This window comes from Melopsittacus undulatus, chromosome 1, assembly GCF_012275295.1.
Source record: "Melopsittacus undulatus isolate bMelUnd1 chromosome 1, bMelUnd1.mat.Z, whole genome shotgun sequence".
Taxonomy (NCBI): domain Eukaryota; kingdom Metazoa; phylum Chordata; class Aves; order Psittaciformes; family Psittaculidae; genus Melopsittacus; species Melopsittacus undulatus.
The window spans coordinates 145,886,367-145,901,871 of NC_047527.1; the positions used below are offsets into that span (position 1 = coordinate 145,886,367).

The 15,505-nt window shown below is 42.2% G+C and overlaps 1 protein-coding gene across 3 annotated transcripts in view; it reads right to left on the bottom strand.

Annotated features, from left to right (window-relative positions):
- The window catches only part of COA1 (cytochrome c oxidase assembly factor 1), a 52,977-nt gene that overhangs the window by 15,736 nt on the left and 21,736 nt on the right, over positions 1–15,505 (bottom strand). For 2 of the 3 annotated variants that reach the window (XM_034061292.1, XM_013128514.3), the window contains exon 3: positions 8,425–8,610. The exons of the other annotated variant lie outside the window; for it this stretch is intronic. The gene's annotated coding sequence lies outside the window, so the exon portion shown is untranslated. The remainder of the gene's footprint in view (positions 1–8,424; positions 8,611–15,505) is intronic. 3 annotated transcript variants of the gene reach the window in all.

The window sequence follows — 15,505 nt, forward strand, 5'->3', positions numbered from 1 at the left end:
AGCAGAACTGGTTCAGTATCAGCTAAATCTGTTAACACAAATTAAGATCTGAGGAAAAAATAACCTCAAAGACTCGTGACTTTAATAAGCACTGAGGACCAAAACCAGCACAAGACCAACAGGGATTCTGACCTAGAAACATTCTATTCTCAAAGACAAAAAGGGAAAAAAGTTCTGATGGGAACTATACAAAAAGAAAATACAAGAAACTTCTATAATACTTGAAAGTTTCCATTCAGACAGATCCAGCTTCTTAACTTGTGCAGAGCTGTGTGAGGTGGAGATGGAGAGAGCAAAGAGTGAAGGAAACGGTGAAACCTGCCACACTGTTTGCATGTGCAGCACCTGGAGTCAGACCTTTAACTTGATCTGAGGAATAGCTATTGATTTTTCTGTCCACCCTTGGAAAAAGATATGCTGGATGCTCACAAGGCAGTTGAATGTGAATCAGCTTCTCTTCCAAAAAATGAGTCAGGGCAAGAGGAATTTCAGGGAACAACTGACTGCAATCCATATTTGTCCCCTCAGAATATGTGTGGGAAAAGATCTGAGGGGAAAAGTATCTCCCTGTTTAATGCTTTAAATTATGTCTCTGTTTTATTCACTAAATATTGGGTCTTTCCACAGCTCCCATTAGAGATGGCAGGAATAGTGTTTTCCTTTCATTTTGCAGAGCTGTGGCAGAAAAACATAACATGACTTTACAGGAATCCTGTTGTCAAGTCAGGCAATTGGTCTCCAGAGACCTGGGCCGTGTCCCTTCACATACACCATCTCCTCTCTCAGGCTAAAACATTCCAGCCTAGAGAGGTTCACCACAACTCCAGGGCTGTTTCCTTCTGCAACCTACCTTTAGGGATATGAGGAGAAGCTTTTTCTATGGAGCTATAGCACAGGGCTTTGCCCAACAAGGGGGTGTGACAGTCTAAGAGCTGGACAAAAGCTCAAACCACACTTTTACATACTGTTGATGAGTGAGATTTTTCAAAACATCATGTGGTTTCTGTGTGCTCAACAGGCAATACTTTTACAGGATCATTGTTTCCTAAAAGTGCTGATATCTTTGAAAAGTAGGCTGCTTTCTGGCATTGTGAGGAACACCTTCACTAGAAACTTTCAAACAGGGCTGCTCACAACATAATGTTATTTCCTCATAAACTTATTGCTACTGTAATCTTCAAATACTCGGCTGTGGGGTTTGTTGGGAAAATGCTAGATTGCTAAGTGCTAAATACAATGAAATATGAGAAAAGTGGCACACACAAGACACATAGATGTGCTGTGAGCCATTAGGAAAGGCAACAGGACCAGTTAACAGGGAATCACTGTGCTAATGATGCTGGCAGGGATCCATGCCCACAGACTTCTGAAAATTTAGGTTCCAGAGGGTGCCACAACACATACAGTTTTCTCTCCTCATAGCATGCTACTGAGCTCTCTTGTTGTGGGAATCAGGAAGAGGGATAAAGAGATACCAACACTTTTATACAACGTTTACTCCCAGGGACCTTTGCTGAGGTACAAAAAGCCCCTGCTCGGTGTAATTTCCAATTCATCTGCAGGTCTTGTACAGGCACAGCAGAAGACGGGGCTCCTGGGTTTCACGAGCAGCTCTGAGATTGACTCACTGCATCACTATGGCTAAACCCATAAACTTTGGGTGTCTCAACTCACACATGTGAAAATAAGGGACTAACACTTCCTGGTTCCTACTTTGCTGGAAGATAGCGACATTTAATGGCTGCAAAATGCTTTGACAGCCTAAGATGTAGTTTTACTTAGGTAAAGTTGCCTGTGTGCTGTACATGCATGTTATGAGGCACAACAATGTGTTCCAGTGATAAAAAATAGAAGCATTTTGCAGCATGGTACAGGATGTGTTGTAGGACCAGCAGAGTAATTATAGCAGCTGCAGTTGGCACTTATTAGAAAATTAAAGAAGCTGTTACCAGGTCATTAATAGTCTGTGACTACCTGCCTTAATAGTATTCTTCAATCAACAGGCATGAGGGTGAGGGAGTGGAAGAAAGCGTCACACCTTCTTCTAAGTCACTGTAGAAGGGTAATACCTTTGTTTTTCATCACTTTGTAATCTGGTTGTTTACTTCCCTCCTGGTGTCCCTTCGGACTGGCTTTTCCCTCACTGCTAGCTCTCACACCAAAGGACTGCAAGGCTCTCGGCCAAGGAAGCCAGCAGCAGCACCTGCAACAGCCAGTCGCAGGGGAAAGGCAGCCCTCTCTGTGGTGTCCCAACCTGGTAGCTGTGTCCCTGCTGCCTCTAAACACCTCTCCTGAGTGTATTCTCATGCTCCTGAAGATTATTTTGTCTGCAAAGTATCCCTGTCCATTTACAACGTACTATGATTTGTTCCCTTGCTTCTTGCTCTTTGCCTTCTGTGTGTAGGCAGATGGTTGGAGGAAGAGAGAAAAGTAACTTGTTTCCTGCTTCTTCAGAAAAACACATGCTCTCCAGAGCAGACAGATGCCTTAAAGTCATATCCAGGGCATCAATTAATCTTTTGGGTTCAGCTGTAGCATAGAAAGCATTTGGTGGCTCTGGTCTAATGCTTTTTGACATTGTCAGACCCCCTTCAGTGAACTACTGCCTTATAACCAACTTGACAGCAAGTATTGTTCTACAATTATTAATACAATGCGTGCTACCTTCAAACTGACATGTTCCAAGGACAGGCATCAGCTGTGCTCATCTCTGGCTTCACAAACAATATTCAGACAACAGCATAGGCCTCTTGCTGCTAAGAAGTACATAAATAAATAAAAACATGCCTTTACCATGCTGATTTTGCACCTTTTTAGCCTTTCAATCTCAATTTTGCAACATTTTCTTCTTTTTGGGGGGGGGGGTGTGTGTAAAAGTTGGAGTATTCACTTCTCTGCACCCTCTCTTTTTTGGCTTCTTTAGGAAAGGGCTTTCTTCTTTTTTCCCCAGTCTTTCAATTTATTCTTCTCTCTCTCTTTTAGATCCAAACTTAAATTCCAGAAACTTAATTAACGTCAGGAACTGGCTTTCCTCTCCTATTTGTTTTCTTTTTTTCTGGAATGCAGATTTTTTTTACTATAGCCACTGTAATTTTCTATTATTTTTAAAATGTTTGGCTTAATGGGTTATGTTTGCTTAGTCAATAGGCTGACGACGCCCATGACAGCACCAGAAGTGTTTGGTTAGCAGCAGGGAGGAAAAGAATCAATAACTCCGAGCATTTGGCAGCTTTGTGGGCAGGAAATCATTTGTATTCTCTGGTTTAAATCAATGACCTTCTTTTCTTTGCTGTTCTAACAGGAAATTATAAACTCTGTGAACACTATTTGCATAGTGCCTTCTGCAATACACTTGTATATGCCTGGGCAAAACAGTATGTTAAGCCCAGGAGTGCTTCTCTGAGGTCTTTGTTAGAGGAAGCCAGGAACTTAACATAGATTTTTCAGCTGCAGGCACTTGTGTTTATAGGGAGCAGGGGCAGAGTAGAGCAAGATGTGAAAAGAGCTCCACTTCTACCAGCAGCATCTAAAGATGAAGGGATTGCTATTTGATAACAGGGTTGTGTACTACGGAGTATGAATAAAATGCCACCTTTGAAACTTGGCAAGATGTTGTATTTCCAGTGACAGAAGTTGCTGCTTCTGCATTAAAGCTGCAATTGAACTTCTGTATCTTGCTTGTCAGGGTTGCCCTACAGTGCCAGGTACAGTTTGAAAGCACTGCACTTCGCTTGAACTCAGCTTGGCGTTACAGAGCATGTGTTTGTGAAAGGTTCAGTCTCCTCTATCCTGCCCTTTTGCCAAATGCACTTAAGCAAGAAAAAGAAATTGCCACCTTGTCTTGCCATGCAGATGGGAAACCGTGCCAGGAAAGCAGCATTCTGACAAAGGCAGCATTGAGCCTGGCACTGAACTTGCTTTCCAACTTTTTCTGCTGCCCACCACCACATTAAGTCCATCTCAACTATTGCTTAGCATGTAGGAGAGCTGGCATTCAAGAAGGCAAGCCAGTCACAGGAGATGAAGGTGTGTGACCCCTTTTTATGTTTCCCCCAGTGTGATCACAGTACAGCCTTTAATTCTTGTCTATGGCTAAAGTTAAATGTTGCAGCTTGCAGCATCAGCAGCTGGCACTGCAAAGCCCCTAGGCCTAAGTATACCTTGATGTGCTTATCTTCATCCTGTGCAGGAGAATGACATGCTAAACCATTCTGAAAAACACTATAATAACACCAGATACTACCAAGGCCTCATTAGACTGCACTGAAATAAAATGTAATAAAAAATCAGGCATCCAGATAGCTCTGCTTTGCTTTTGCACATGACAAGTCCTTTCACAGTAGCTCTCAGCATCCCTCCTGTGCTCCCACTGCCCCTGGCACAAAGCTGTCCTCAGGTAATACTTGAGGTATACTTATTAGTTATGTCACAGCTCTCCCTCCCTGACACAAAAATGACAGGACTGTTACTCAGAATGACTGAAGTGGAAGTAATATGCAACTCTTTCACTCCTGCTTTGTTTCTATTAATTTGCCAGATGTAATGTTGCCATCCTGTCTTCACAAGCCTTTCATTTCTTCCCTCTGCAAACTCTGCTTGTTGGAGTCCTTTACAGAGCTCTTGCAGCACCCTTAGCATTTCTAAAACATGTTCCTGACTGAAGGAAGCCACCAAGAAAATGAGGTGTCTGACTTTCTCACTGACAAGAGGCCAAAACAGTATCACAGAAGGGCTGAGGTCAGAAGGGACCTCTGGAGGTCTCCAATTCCACTGCTCAAATGGGGCTGCCTACAGCCAGTTGCCCAGGAAAATATAGAATCATAGAATAGTTAGGGTTGGAAAGGACCTTAAGAACAAATGGCTTTTAAGTATCTCCAAGGATGGAGACTCCACAGCCTTCTTAGGCAACCTGTGCCAGCACTTACTCACCCTCAGTGAAAAAGCACTTCCTGATGTTCAGACTGCAACTCTTGTGTTTCACTGTGTGCTCATTGCCTCTGGTCCCATCAGTGGGCACTGCTGAAAAGAGCCTGGCTCCTTCTTTTTCACACTCTCCCTTCACGTATTTACATACATTAATGAAATCCTCCTTGAGCCTTCTCTAAGCTGAACAGTCCCAGAAAGCAGAGTGCTAAAACAAGGGGTGAAGTGGGCAGCTATTGCTCAGTTGACTTTCTTCTATTGAGTGGGTCAAAAGCAAATGTGTTTTTCTTTCCCTGTTGCTTTTCTTCCCTTCTCCACACGTACATCTCCTAAATATCATGCTGTCACCTTTTCCCATTGAACACCACGTACCTGGAATCTTTCCATATCACAACAACAAATGTTTTAATCTGGAAAGATGTGCAAATAGAATAGCTCATGCCAGAAATATGAACTGGTTCGGTTAGCTTTAGGCTTTGGACAGATTTGTGAGTGATTTATGATTACAGATGAATAAAACATAATCAGAAGCTGTGGAGTGATAGTGGTGTATGTACAAAAAAGAGAGCTGCTCCTGTTACATGTGGGAACATATAGGCCATAGTCTAATACTTCTGAGCTTGTGAAAGGTGTGCTATGTGACTAATTCATTTCCCTAATATATGACAAGCCACTTTCATAATGGAAAAAATTAGTTTCCTAGATAATTTGGTTTTTAACGGCTTATCATAGCTGTTCACTCCTAAGGCTGTGTATTGTACACTATACACAAAACTGGTATGGAATAAAAAATGCTGATACACTCAAAACCTGCATTTACCTTCAAAACAGAAGTTTGTGGGTTGCTGGGTTTTTTTAATATATACAAGCTATGGTTGTTGAGGTATTTTGCTCTGAAAACAACCACATGTTTTATGTGGCCTTTTGTTTACACAAAGGAAAATAGAATTCTTTCTGGGGAAAATAAACTAAATTATACACAGGAAAAGGAGATTTAGTTGTGCAGTGTTTAAGAATACTCAGAAACTCTGTACTAAATGTAGAGCACAGATTTACCAATTGGCTTTGTTCTTGCTTTGCACTTAAACTTACTGCTGTACTTATGTTGAGTTGAATGGATTTGCTGTAGAGGTAAAAAGCAAGACTCACTCACTTTTGCGTTTAATACAAGGTAACGGCTTCATTGACCTCAATAGAGTAATTCTTGATTTATACCACTCTTTGCAAAGCCAGATTAGGAAGGTACTTCAAAGCGACAGTGTTCAGAGGAGTATTTAATCTTTGTTAAATGAAGCATTTGGAATGGAACGGAACACGGTATTCACTGCTTTTACCATTCTCTCTGTAAACACACTGTGAAACAGCTTGTGGCATTTTGTTTTTTCTTAACCTTTATAACATTAGTAAGGAGGACTCATTGTCTCCAAATGTTACTCTTCTCATGTTAGGCTTCTTCAGTGTAAATCAAATCACTTTAAACACAGCATAACTTGGTACCAGAGAAGATACAAATATTAAGATAGCAGAACTGTCTGATAGATATACAGAGCTAAATTTTACCAGTCTGCTCCTCTGCCCAAGGCTGGCACAGAAGAGAAGCAAAGCTTCTTTCCTGCACCTGATATTCAGATCCATTAGACACATCCCCAAGTGTCTTATTTATTCTTCTCTATTTGTGCTGTCCATTCCTTTCTAACAGGCCATTCTAATCCACCCAAGACAACCAGCTAGGCTAGCAAACAGTGCTCTACCCTGGCTTTTGGAAGTTCCTATAAGCATGGCATTTCCCCCTGGGCATGTTTGTCTGGGCTGTTTTATTATGCAAAGGTCTTACTGGAAGAAAGAACTGGCCCTACCAGGTCTGGATGCCTTGCTGAGAGATGAATACTAGTTAGCATATATATTACCCAGTACTGGTGGGGAAAGTAAGAAAGCAACCAATCATTTTTAACTTATGCCACAAGCTGCACTCCTCTGACAGCTTTTTTCTCCAAATCCACTGTTAACTATGATTCAGTATGTGCCATTTGTGCTTTATGGGACTAGGAGTCTAAGCCAGTTTATTGGTGAAAGTAACAACTTTCTCATTAAACATTAATGGCAATGTTTTAATTAGTCCCAGGATTCTGGTAGAAAATTAAGTCCTTCCTTCAATAACCAGCAGTTACAGATGCAGTAAGTGTTAATAACCTAATAGGAAGCAAACTAGGCAAGTGTACATTCCATCATTTCATGTAGCTTTTTCATGGACTGTTCACACTTTAAAGCAAAAAATGTGGTTGATTTTTAATTCGGAAAAGTTGGGCTGTTTGCAACACCTAAAACTGCAGCCCCATTGTGTTGTTTCCCACTCCTCTCAGACCTGATGTTTAACGTGCTCCCTGCTATAAAATTTGAAGCTAAAAAAGCCACCTGGTTTAGGGATGGGGAGAGGAAGAAATCCTAATGGGATCAGCAAACATTCCCAGACTTTCATCAGCTGTGTTCAGATGCCCCCCAAAAATAAGAAACATAAGAAAACATGTGAAATTTAAATAGTTTTGTTTCTGATACAAGCTTTTCATGCCACAAATGGACTTTTATAAAGAAGAGTATGTATGGGGGTTATGCTGGAATGGGAAAGGGCTATATGTGAGTGTGACACCAGAAAGGAGTTAGTGGGAGCAGCAGTACAAAGTCTTGCACTATCAAATGCTGGCCCAAAGGCCAACAGAAGCAACCAGATGTTTTTTATCTCTATTCTAAAGGAGCAGCCAGTTATACTGCCCTTTCTTGCCTATTTCTCTAGCCACCAAGGTTTTAGTTTGGGGAAACTTTCTCTTAAACCCAGCTCAGCAAACTGCAAGGAAAACCCAAGATTTCAAAATGTTGCTTTATCTTAGGGATACAGTAACTTTAAAGGATATGTAACAGATACTACATCCTGGATAAAGAACTTTTTGAAAGTTTACTGTCTCTTTAGAGTTACAGTAACCTTTAGTGGTAGTGTATATAAGGAGAGAGTTTTCACTTTGGTAACACTGCTTTCTGATCCTTGTTTTTTCTGCCCTACTGAAAAAAGTAGACTGCCACTTTGTTTGCTTAAGTAACTGGCCAACTTAGGAGATATTTTCTGCACTTTCCAGCTTAGGAAGTGAACTTAAGTTACACAAAGAAATTTTGAGTTTTTGTCATGGCCAAGAAACAAGATGGGTTTTGGCAGTGGGCAGGGCAGTTCCAATGATCCACTACAGGTTTCTGGCCTCAGCACTGCTGTAACTGAGGGTGTTCTTGAAATGCAATTCAGCATCAGCACAGTGCTATGGTATACTAACAAGAACACATTTATTGTAGGTTTAGTACAACAGGAAGAGATCTGGCAATGTGAATGTCAGCTACATAGCCCTGTGCTCTAGTGATTTTTCCTGTGGTTTGGTTTAAAACAGTTGATGACAGGCTAGTGATTCTCACAATTCTGAACTCAATTATGCAACAGATGCAGGCTCCTGAGGCCTGACTTACCGTGTTCAGAATGGAGCTCAGTATCTATGGCTTGATTTTTGAGCAGCTGAGGAAGTCCTGTAAACACTCAGCATAACAAGAGGCTTTTTGGTGCCACTCCTCTAAAACTGTGGTTCAATATCGGTATCACTTGGTTGCCTCAAACCAGCTAAAAAGGTCTCCTGACAGCTCTTATCCAGACTTCACCTAGAATAAAAGGGAAAATGCAAAGGAGTGGATATGTAGCAGAAGCAGAGGAAGAATATTCAGACATTCCTAAGGATTCAACAGGGTGCCTCTACTCCCACTGCGAGAAACCATCTAGTACTGTCAGTGCTTGCAATTGCCTTGTAACCAATATACAGTAAAGCGAGAAGGTAGCACATGACACTTTGACATGACAGTAGTCCCATCAGAAACATCAGGGATCTCCTGCAGCTTTGCCCATCATTATCCACGAAAACCTTATGAAAACAACCACACATTGTTTTCATTAAACCATGCCTGTTGGCTGTCTGAACAGTGCTATTATTAAAAAGTAATAGACCATGTATTTCAGTCCTACAGGTAAATACCATTTCCATAATAGATATTCCTCCTATATAGTTCTTCCTCTGTTGGCAATGATTAATAAATCCACAACAGTCCATGAGTTGGGACTTTCTGTTTACCAGTTCATCCAATTTTTATGCACTAGCCCACCTGAAAAGGGATACATTCATGATTTAATGGTACTTTTGTTTATCAGTCTCTGCACATAGGAGCTCTGTAATGTACCCAGTGGAATAAAGTAGAGAAGCTAGTGTTTTTAAAGATGAAACATTTCAGGCTTCAGCCAAGATTTTTAAACTAATAAGCTCTGTGAGAAGCAGAGTAAGAAAAGCTGAGATCATCCAGATCTGGACCTCTTGGAGTCTCCAAGGCCAACTGAGAGCACAGTTCCCTGCAGCCTCTACCTTGCAGAGAAGACCCAGTCACCTTCTTCCACAAACATCTAGTATCTCAAAGAGCCTGTGCCTTTCTGTCAGGTCTGCTGTAACAAGGAAGGAGGACCCCAAACTGTTACACACAGATGCAGGCACACACACAACATGCATGCCAAGAACAGTAATTTCCATCGGAAAACAGGCTGAACTAGGTGCAAGTCAGTCAATAGACAATTTTCAAGACAGCTGTTTACATACTTGTTAAACATTGGCAAAACTCTGGGAACAGGTCTGTATGCTTGTGACAGAACCATGCACCATGGCATCCAAACAGCAGCCCCTTGAGTGCTCCCAGCATGCAGCAGTTAATGTTACAGTATCCCCATGAACTGTCCCAAGAGATGAGACTTCATCCATTGGTTGCTCAGCTTTAATTAATAGGATACTTTTCAATTACACTTCAATGACATCTTTTGAAAACAAGGTTTACACCTACTATATTTCTTCTGGACAAAACAGTCTGCCCAGCTGTATTCCCAGCCATATGTTTTGTTTCTCCCAGCCTGCTGGCAGCCACAGCTACTTAGAAAGAGAGTAAGTTATGTCAACTGCTAGGATTCTCTACAGTACATATTACATCACCTTTCCTGAGAAACTTGTCTGAGCAGATCCCTTTTCTTGCTTTCTTCTTTCATAATGCCCTTCACATTTCTCTTTCAATATTTGCTGTTCTCTCTGTGGAAGCTCAGTTGCTGGCATTTCAAGGAAAGGTTACATAGCAAAAGGGTCACTAATGAAGCTTTCTCCTCCCTATCCCACGCTCTCAGAGAGAAGACTGTAGCATGTGGCACCTTTAGAGAAAGCAATTGCTCATTTCAGAACGTGAAAAGGAATCTGGGGTATAGATTACCTTGGCCATTTTAATCCTAACAGTGAAGAAATAAGGATGAAAAAGAGCAAAAGACAAAATAAACTGAAGATGGCAAATTATGCTTTGGTGCAAGTAGTAAGCCAGATTCCTAAATTTTACCCTCAGCTCTGATACTTAGGTGACTGTGTCCCTGATCAAATTGCTCTGTGCCTCTGCTTGCTTCTTTGTGAGTCCTGGTCCTTATGAAATGACCTTGGAAGTCAACAGTTACATGTCTTTCAAAATGTCCTCTAGATAAAATGTACCAACCAAAGTCTGATCCAGAGACAACCGAAGGTGGTGGGAGCCTGCCCAGTTCAGGTCCATAGACTTCAAAGTAGGTAATGTAAGAAGGAAGTACATTAAGGTTAGGATTTGGAATAAGATGGGAATGAAGGCTAGGGAAAAAAAAAGATAAACATTTCCAGAGGTACTTAAACTTGGATGGCTTAATATACATGCTCACCAGTGAACACATGCACACGTGCACATGTGAGGTGGCTGCTTGCTGCTTGTTTGAGGGCTCTCTCATAGTCATTCACTGCAGCAAGGCAAGTAGTGCAGTGACTGCTATGGTCCCTTGTAGGACATCAACTCAAAAGCATGGTAAGGATGCTTCTTTTGACTAAAGCTAAATGGCTGAACATGAAGTTGGGGATATCATCTATTCAAACACAGCTCCTTCTAAACACAGTGGCTTCCAGATGATCTTCTTGAGTCTTTGAGTCTCTCTGTACAAGCAACGGAGAAGGAAATCTAATTCCCACTGTAGGAAAAGAAATGCAGCTAAATCAGTGCTGTTAGCAAAGGCAAGCGTATTATCTCCGCCTGTTGAGGACCCACTGAGGTTGAACAAAATCTTTTCATTAGCTGCAGTAGAATGTTTATTACACTCCATTTGAATGATCTGTTTAAGATTAAGCATTTCTGGAAAAACACAGTGCTTTTACTCCCAAAGCATTTTCCATTCCATGGTTCTTTGGTAATGCTTCCATTTAGCAAAATGCTGAACGATCTGATCTGTGTCATGTTTAACACAAAGTGTAACTGAAGCAGCCTGCAGTAGTGTTCTCTGGACCTCTGGTTTTTAAGGGATCTGTGAAAAATCATTAGAATAAACAAAAGCAAACTATTTTGAGCAGGCCTAAATTTAGTATAAATAGGTCCTCATCTTTACTGGAAAACTTTTAAAGGAGCCAAGAAAACCAACTGAACAAAAGAATTCAAACCCACTGTGCTTCAGCACCAAAATCATCTAAAAATCAGCTTAATCCTTCTAGGATTCCCAGCAATCTGGGGAGATAAATAAAGCAAAGGGTAATGAAATAGTCAAGCACTGGGTACCCCGTTAATGTATCAGCATGCTGTTGATGGTATATAAACAATGCTAAAAGAACAGGAAATTATTACAGCACAAGGCACTTCTTCATTTACTATTCAGCTGGGATTACTGCTTAGGAAGTCACTAATGCACACTCATAATGAATACTAGAAGTGAGCACAAGCAGAAACTTGCCTGTTACCCAAATGAGTATGACTAGTGCTGAATGTTTCTCTTACTAATCTTTCTAAGAGACTGAACTTAACTTCCAGAAAAGCAAGATTATTTGGGAGGTTCCGTTTTCACACTTAATTGCAGAATCAGAGACATGGAGCTCTTCCAGAAGCTCTTTGGGTGTTGGTTTCTTCTGAGCAGAAAGAATATGAAAGAGTAACAAAGCCCAAAGCACCTGCTTCAAACTTGTTTTGCCAACCTGCCAGTTGTGTGCTGGATTGGGACTTTCCTTCTCTTTTCTGGAGGATAGAAAAGAAGTAGGGGGAACTAGCCCATGGTAGTATTCTTTTCTTGTTCCAGTTGATCTGATAAGGATAATTTTCTTCCCTGCGAGGGTGGTGAAGCTCTGGCACAGAGGGTGGTGAAGCTCTGGCACAGAGTGTCCAAAGAATCTGTGGCTGCTCCATCCCTGGAAGTGTTCAAGACCCAGGTGGACAGAGCTTTGAGCAACCTGGTCTGGTGGAAGATGTCCCTGCCTGTGGCAGGGGTTGGAAATGGATGAGCTTTAAGCTCATCCTTTTGAGCTTCCACCCCAAACCATTTTATAATTATGTCACTAGCCTCTGCCTGACCAGGAAAGGCTATGGTGTATGAGAAACAGTACTAAGATATTACATTGAAAGTGGACATAGGAAACTAATGGATGCAGTGTGGTGTCCCTGGTATGGCCAGACTCCCCCCATGGTACAGTGTCCTTTTTGACAGAAACCACCCACAAGACTATGTGAGTACTTTCCCACTTCTCTTGTCTTAGGAGGCTCTGGTGAAGAGGCAGCTGCCTTGTTCCAACCAATTGGGAAATGTTAGACATGAGGTGTGTCTTCCAAAAGGCCTGAATCAGGACTGCAATGCCAAGTCAGATGCCACAGAAAGAAGGCAACTTCAATCCAGACTACCCTTTTCCCTTCCTGAAATGGCAAGGTTGCTGATTTTCCCACTTGCCTTTTCAGTTGCTAGGGATTTCTGTTAGAAAGGGATGACACAGTAACTTAATTTCTAAAGCATCCACAAATGTTGCAGCGATAGATTCAGGTAATGGTATTGAGGAGCACTTGTCATCATAAACAGAAGCCCTGCATAGGATGGGCTGCTATCACAGGTACAACCAGCTGGGTTAGTAACAGACTGGAAGCTGTAGCTTCTACAAAGAAAAGGCAGACTCAAGATAAACGAAGGAACATGAAATAGGAAAGGAACTTCTGACCATACTTTGCCCCCCGTCTACCATTTTAACCCCTTCCTTCTCCACTCCATCCCTTGTCTTCCTAGCCTTTAGCAAAACCAAAAATGGTACTGGTGGTGTTACATATACAGGTCACTTGTCAAAGATTTGTCTCCTCCCTCTCTGTATGAGCTAATCCTTCCCAGCAAGCTTTAGGGGGTGATGAGTCAGTGGTACAAAGAACTGACAGATTAGATGTGGTATTTATTTTCTTCTGTCTTGTTTGAAGCATGGCAGTCTCCCCCATCCCTAGGCATTGAGGAACGGGTAATCAAATGTACTGCAGCTGGGAGCTCGAAGGATAATGTCCACAAAACCTGCAGCTTCCAGCAAAAGCCATGTATTTTTTATGTTCTTTTTTGCTCCCTGGCATTGCTGGGTGTTTACTCAGCGACACACTGTGTTAAAAGTTGCAACATTCATCTTTAAACATTAATTACCAAGGCATGAATGCTTCAAAAATCCACTGCCTGAGGCCAGGGCCTAGGAAGTGGAAAATGTAATTTCACAAAGAGATGAGAACAAATGTTGAGCCTTTTAATTGCAGGTTAGTACAAATGACTAACAGTAAAGCAAAAATCACTTGGATGTATTTGTTGTTCTGAATGTCGAATTCAAAATTCAGCAGTGATTTGCCTGGGGTTTGTTTTTTATTCCCCCTGCTTTTCTTTTTGTAGAGGTCAGAGAAGCTGGTGAGTTATGGAGAGGTGCAGGAAGTGCATTTCTGAAAATTCAGTTAAAATCATGTACTAGATTGGAAGAGAGAAAGTAAGAACATGCTAATCGATGGATGCAAAGTCAGGCAATAGATGCAATAGTTGGACAGTTACTGTGCTCATTTGGAGTTTCATTTTGGGATGAAGCCTGCAATGATTCTCAGTATCTATCTCCATCTCCCTCAGTTCTCCTGAAATCTACCTGGAATTACCAACAATATTAACAATGATTGGATATGCCTCACCACCTATGGCAACACAAGATTAAATGCTGCCGTGACTCAACACTTGTACTGGGTGTCCCAGCCTGAAGCCAATGGAACCATTGCACTAGCAATGGCATCTTCATCTCCACCCTACTGGCCTTGCTGCTGTCAGACTGGGGACAGCCCTGTGTGAGCACCTTTGCAGGGTATCACAGGCACTTCTTTTCCCACAGGAATAGAGAATTTGTTCATTCTAGCCCCTCATCACCCCTCAGTGTTGGCCATGCCTAGAAGCACACTTACGGGAGATGTAATTCACAGTCTGGTGGGTTTGAGGCTGGTTTCTTGTGCGATGGTTCTGAAACTGCAGTTATTCACCAAAGCCCAGAGGCCAAAGACACTCTATAATGTGACACTCTTCTAACGCTGACGTTCACTTGGAATCTTCAGTCCAGCTTCTGGGTGTGCTCAGAAGCACTTCTGACCTCATAGCACTAAACAGCTTGGTGCCTGCCTCTCCAGGATTGAGAAATGGCATGCCGCTTCACTACCAGAAGGGCCTGATCCACTAGGTGTATCCAAAACCTGCCTAACCCATCATGTTTCATCCACAGGAGCAGAGAGAAGACAAGAAGATGGTGGTGATGACAGTACTTGTGTCCCATCTCCTCTCCCCACTTGCTTCTATCTAACAGATCTGTACTGGGAACTTCTTCCCTGTGACCTGGGAGATCTGCTTTCAACATGCTCCAAGGATGCTCTCTTGCTGAGTCAGTCTGCACCCTTCTGTTAAATGGGGAATAAAAGACCTTCTTTACCTCATGGCCATTTTCACCAGGCCTTGCCCACACACCAGTTTTTGCAGATCAGCTCATGGTCACACTGAGAAGAGTTTGCTCCCTTCTGAGTGGGCTGCTGCAGCCATGCTGCACAGTGCTCCACTCTTGTCTCCTCTTCAGCAGTCATTATTTTCAGTTCAAAATATGGAGAACACTAACAGGTGTATGCTGGGGGCAGTAGAGCAGTGCTGCATCAAGAGTACTACAATGCCAGGAGAAAATACTGTGTCCTCTAGGAAAAGGATGGGTGAGGGTATAAATTATGCTATTGCCTAACCCGGAATAACATGGAAGCACTGTCATTGTTGAAGATGATACATTTAGTGCCTTCCACATCTATCCTGTCTGTCTGGAGCAAACCCTGGTATGAACTACACAGCTGGTGACACTTAGGTTTGCCCTTGGGGATACCAACAGATTTGTTCTAGAAGAGAGCTCAGACACTGACAGACGTCTGACATACTGACCAGGGGAAGTATGAGTGACCAGGAAACTCATCCCTGGAACAAAACAGGAGTGCACTACGCTACTAGTACAGACACAGCATTTTTAAGCAATAGATGTTCTATTTTGATGAGGCCCATGAAGCTCAGGAGAGGTGTCTCTGCTGAGCTCACCTCTACTCAAAGCACCAAGCAGCACATCACACCCGAGTGAAACACAGTGCTGTCTACCAGCCCTCAGTTGGTGTGATCACATATGTAATGACTACGTTCATTTTCTCATTT